This window comes from Desmodus rotundus, chromosome 3 (genome assembly GCF_022682495.2).
Source record: "Desmodus rotundus isolate HL8 chromosome 3, HLdesRot8A.1, whole genome shotgun sequence".
NCBI classification, from domain to species: Eukaryota; Metazoa; Chordata; class Mammalia; order Chiroptera; family Phyllostomidae; genus Desmodus; species Desmodus rotundus.
Window position 1 is genome coordinate 165,992,346 of NC_071389.1, and position 6,000 is coordinate 165,998,345.

Consider the following 6,000-nt stretch of genomic DNA (forward strand, 5'->3'; position numbering starts at 1 on the left):
AGCAGTTTGAAAACAACCTAGACTGTACATTAAGGAGACGTAGTTGCTAATCTTAAAGCATCTGCCACATAGCTGAAGTCTGCTGGAAATCTTTCTAAGAGCAGATGATATTTTTATAGGCTCCGTCTACCTTGCAGGTGCATTTTTATACTCTCAGTCTAATCTGCTAAAAGCAGCAAACTGCCCAGCCTCACACACCACCCACTCTACAAGGCCAGACACAGAGGGCAAGCAGCCCCACACCACAATGGACATGCCAAAGCCAATGGAACTGTGCAGCCCACACAGGGGATACCCCATGAGCCATGAGACTGCACTGCTGGAACCTACAGGTCTGAAACAATCAGAGACAGAGTTCAAGAATAACCAAGAATTAGGGCAAGTTTAAATGATGAAGTTCATCTCTTACAAAGGGCCACACCTTCAAGACAGGGAAAGAAAGCAGTTTTGTATAATACACAGAAACAAACACAGGGAGTTTATAACATATGCAAACAAAAGAATATGTTCCTAATAAAGGAACAAGATAAAACTCCAGAAACAAACATCAATGAAACAAAGACAAGTAGTTTACCTGATAAAGAGTTTTAAGTAATGGTCATAACATGCTCATCAAACTCAGAATAGATGAACATGTTCTATTTGAAAATATTTTGAAATGAGAACTTCAAAAAAGAAAGAGAAAATATAAGAAAGCACCAAACAGAACACACAGAGCTGAATGATTCAATAACTAAACTGGGGAAAAAAAAAAAATCATTAGAGGGAATCAATAACAGACTAGATGATAGAGAAGAAAGGATCAGCAACCTAGCCGACAGGGTAGTAGAAATCACCCACAAAAAAAACAGAAAAAATAAAAATTGAAAAAAAAATGCATGCCCTAGCTGGTGTGGCTCTGTTTCAGTATCATCCCATAGACCAAAAGTTCGTGGGTTTGATTCCCGGTCTAGGCACATACCCAGGTTGCACATTTGATTCCAGTTCAGGGCACATATCCCAAGAGGGCAGCCAATATTTATCTCTCACATTGATGTTTCTCTCTCTCTCTCTCCCTTCCTCTCTCTCCAAAAACAATGGGGAAAAAAAGTCCTCAGGTGAGGATAAAAAAATAGAAAGAAAAAATGTTTAAAAATGAAGATAGTTTAAGGGACCTATAAGATATCAAGCCTTCTAATTATTCACATTACAGGCATCCCCGAAGGATAAAAGAGAAAGAAAAAGGCGCAGTAAACTTATTTGAAGAAATGAAAAATCACAAAAATCTCCCTGATCTGGGAAAGAAAACAAACATCCAGGTCCAGGAAGCACAGAGAGTCCCAACCAAGATGAGCCCAAAGAGATCCATATCCAAATACATTACCATGAAAATGTCAAAAGGTAAAGGTAAAAAGAGATCTTAAAAGCAGCAAGGGAAAACCAACTAGTTTAGTACAAAGAAACCCGCGTAAGATTATTAACAACAGAAACTGTTTTCAGCAAAAACTTTAAAAGCCAGAAGGAAATGGCATGACATATTCAAAGTGCTGAATGGAAAAAAACTTCCAACCTAGAATACTCTACCCAAAACGGTTATCATTCAAAACTGAAGGATAGTTTCCCAGAAAAGCAAAAGTTAAAGTTCATCACCACTAAACTGGTCTTATGGGACATATTCAAGGGCATTCTCTAAGCTGAAAATAAAATGCCATACTAGACATAAGAAACACGTCAAAGAAAAAAATCTCACCAGTAAAGGTAAACATATAGTAAAGGTACTAGAGCAATCACTTATAAAGCTAGTATGAAGGTTAAAAGAAGTAGTAAAATCAACTATATTAGTTAAAGGATATATAAAATAAAAGGATGTAAAATGTGACATTAAAAACATACAATGTGTGGGAGAAGGGTGTACAAATGTAGTGCTTTTAGAATGTGTTCCAACTTAGGTGACTGTCAAGTTTAACAGACTGGTGTGTGTGTGTGTGTGTGTGTGTGTGTGTGTGTGTGTGTGTGTGTGTGTGTGTGATAACATAAGAACTTCATGGTAACCACAAACCACAAACCTATAATAGCTACACACAAATAATAAGAAAGGGACCTAATTATAACACTAAAGAAAGTTATCAGACCACAAGAGAAGAAGAAACACAGAACTACAAAAGCAACTAGAAAATAATTAACAAAATGGCAGTAAATATATACCTATCAATAACTACTTTCAATGTAAATGGACTAAATTGTCCAAACAAAAGACATAGTGTAGCTGAATGAATAAACAAGTAAGTAAAATCCACCTATATGCTATCTAAAAGAGATTCTAAAGACATACACAGTCTGAAGTGAAAGGATGGAAAAATATATTCCATGCAAATGAAAACATTAAGACAGCTGGGGTAGCAATACTTATATCAGACAAAACAGACTTTTTAAAAATACTGTAACAAAATACAAAGAAGGGCCTTAAATAGTGATAAAGTAGTCAATCCTATAAGGACATAATATTTGTAAATATGTATGCATCCAACAAAGGAGCATCTAAATATATAAAGCAAATACTAGCAGACATAAAGAGAAACTAACTACAACATGGTCTAAGAATCCCACTTTTTGGTATGTATCCAAAGGAAATGAAATCATTGTCTCAAGAGGATATCTGCATCCCAAAATCATAGCAACATTACTCAAAAAAGCCAAGGCAGAAATAACCTAAGTGTCCATCAGATGGATGACTAGATAAAAAAATATATGATTGAGAGATAGATAAGCAGGGAAACAGACACAGAGAGACAGAGACAGAGAGAGAAATATTATTTAGCCATAAAAAAAAGAAGGAAGTCCTGCCTTTTGCAACAGCATGAATGGACCTTGAGGGCATTATGCTGAGTGATGTCAGTCTGATGGAGAAAGAGAAATGCTGTGCAATATTACTTAAAGGTGGAATCTAAAAAATCCAAACACAGAAATAGAGAGTGCAATGGTGTCTGCCAAGGACTGGGCATAAGAGAAAAAGGTAAAAACTTCCAGCTACAAGATGAATAAGTTCTGGGGATCTAATGTACAATTTGGTGACTATAACTAACAATTCTATACTATATACAATACTTGAAAGAATTTTTAAGACAGTAGATCTTAAATGTCATCACAACAACAAAAAACATAGGTAATGATGTATTCTGTGAGGGGACAGAGATGTAACTAACCTTATGATGGTAATCGTTCTGTAATATGTGTGTGTATCAACCATCACACTGTATACTTTAAACTTATATGTCAATATCGCAATGAAGTTGGAATAAAACGCAGAAGCAAAAAAATAAAAATACTCAAAAGATTTGAAGAGACACTTCACCAAGGAAGATTTATACAACTATATGCATTTGTCAGAGTTCATAGAACAAGATACTAAAAATGATTTTTAGTTTGTATATTATACCTCAGTAAACCTAAATTTTAAAAGACACAGGGTACCCTTTTGAAAAATAAGCATCAAATTAAATGAGCTAAATCAACTTACTGGGTATGGGGTTGGGGAGAGAGACAGTAAGGAAACAAAAAGTCCTTAGAAATATTGCAAATCAAAAAAACTGATTTACCATAGTAAATAAGAAAAAAACAGATATTGACACAAAGAGCTAATGTAAAGATAGGTGCCTTAAAAGTCCTCATTATTTGGACAGGAAAATAACAAAACCTGATGAGCTTTCAAGAAAGGCCAAAAGTGATAAGCAATGGGTGATAAAGGAGGACTGTGACTATGAGCTAGAATTTGGAAACAACTTACCTAAAGCATTCCCCTTCCAATTTATTAATAGAAAAGGCTTCATCCACCCCAATAGACTCCCACCCCAACTTCTGCTATCAGGAGAAAGACGATAAAATTTCAAGTAGCTGTCTTTATTCATAACAATCTTATATATTTTACAAATCTTACATCTAGCGCTAGAGGTACAAGATAAAATGCCTCTTATTAGGCAAATTCCTATTTGCCCATTTAAGATTCAGACCAGCTAAACTGGTAACCATCTCTTCTTTCTTTTCCTGCCTTCCCAAAAAGGTGGTGTCCCCTCTGTGATGACTTTCCTGCACTTTCTTTTTGTCTGGTATTAAGTATTAAAATGATTAAAGTAAACAAGTTTTGAGCTGATGGCTCTAATAAGAAGATACATTTTTCCACTTAATAAACGTTAAGAGGTAAGTTGTAAGTTTCATCACTTTTGTTTTATGTTTATTCCATTTGGCTTATGCTGTTGCTAAGAAACCAGTGCATAATAAGATTTCCCAGCCCACAGAACAGCCTCTAGCCTGCCTGGAGGATACCAAACTTTGTAACCAGGGCAATTCTCAACCACACAATTTATTGGCTAGCCAGCACCATACAGGTGCACTCTCTCCCTGGCATCCTCCCTCCTCCATTTACCTAACAGGTACAGTAAAGGCCTAACCCTAACCCTCAATGCAACAGAAATTGTAGCAGAAGACAAATGGGATGATTAGAAGTGTAGAGCTCTCCTATGGCACAAAACAAAGATAATTTATAGTCAGGCCCTGTCATCCCACCAAACTAAATATTCTGACTATTTTGCCTTAAATTGTTGGGTGAAATGTTAGCCCATCCCAATGACAGGGTGAAATGTTAGCCCATCCCAACGACAAGATGAAATGTCAGCCCACCCCAATCACTCCGCCAAGGAACATGCAAACTGCTTCCAAAAGCCATCATCCAACTGCTTCCCCGATATTTAAAGAGGAAGGTGGCATCAGTATCTGCCCAGTTCAGAGTGGGAGGGAAGTAAGAGAGTAGGAATTCTTAAGGAGCCCTGAGTCACCTATAGCTGAAGCCAGCACTGTACCCTCCAGGAAATCAAGGCTCTGCCCCAACTCTCATCAGGGAAGCAAGTGGGAGACAGTAACAGCAGCAACATCATCATCCTACCAAAAAAAACACTGAGTTTTTACAGAGTTGCCACTCCTTAGAGTGAAGCCCAAAATGGGTTTCAGGCCCAAAGATTCCCTCCGCACTACACAAGGGCAGGTGGAAGAAACATCTTTATTGTGGGGAGAGGGGGCGCACTTGTGGGAATGAAGGATGCCTCACCAGTTGGAAACGTTCTGCCTCTAGCCTAAACCCTGAAATGCCACTCTTATTACAACAAGTTGTTGACGGACACAGTAGACCTTTTACCCCGGTGGACTTGGCAAAGTAGAAGGGAAAACAAAAAACAGGCGCGATCGGTGAGAACTCGACAAGGATCACTTTCAGTTCGGTGGGAGTTTGCGTGACACAATAATCACGTGTACTTGTGCGTAGACTGTCGAAAACATTCGATTCTGAAATGCACAGGGGGCTGAAAGCTGCCCGCGACAGCAAGTGCGAGTGGGCACTCCCTGCGGGGGTTGGGGCGCAAGGCTGGGCTCCAGCCCGAGGAGGGTCACGCCCCCGACTCTGATCCCCCAAGCTCCGGGACAGACGGAGGAGGCGGAGAGCGGAAGCTCGGCAGAGTTCCCCGCCCGGGTGGGGCGCTCCGGGCCAGCGCCCAGGCCGCCCTGGGCGCACCGCCCACCTCCGGCGGCCCGGGTACCCAGACCCAGGCCCAGAAGGCGAGCGTCCATTTACCTGCACCCTCTCGCTGCCGCCGCCGCTGCAGTCGCGCCGCTGAGCTACGCTGTTAGGAGAGCAACCCCCCAGCACACAGACCCACAGCGCACGCCCGGGGCACGACCCCAGCTACACAAGTTGGGGTAACCCACACACCGCCCGGCTTCAAACACCTCTGCCCCCGGAAGTTGATTTCCGCCAAGACCCGCCCAACGCCCCGGAGCGTCACTCAACGCAACATGAGAGTCACGTGGCCCCAGGCTGAGGCTAGAGCTGAAGGAAACCTGCGCTCAGCCCGGGCACCCCAGGCTTGAGTGGTCCCTGGAGGGATGCCGTCAGAAACGGGATGATTCAGGCGCTACTTCCTGTTCTACCGAGCTAAGTGGCAGCCCCTGTTTCCATGCAAATAAAACCATCCCCAA

General features: G+C 40.9%; 1 protein-coding gene across 8 annotated transcripts in view; it reads right to left on the reverse strand.

Annotated features, from left to right (window-relative positions):
• Window positions 1–5,765, reverse strand: part of CCDC91 (coiled-coil domain containing 91) — a 292,175-nt gene extending 286,410 nt beyond the window's left edge. For all 8 annotated transcript variants that reach the window (XR_008426514.1, XR_008426513.1, XM_053921692.1 and 5 more), the window contains exon 1: window positions 5,597–5,765. The gene's annotated coding sequence lies outside the window, so the exon portion shown is untranslated. The remainder of the gene's footprint in view (window positions 1–5,596) is intronic.
• Between the last annotated feature and the right edge of the window lie 235 nt (window positions 5,766–6,000).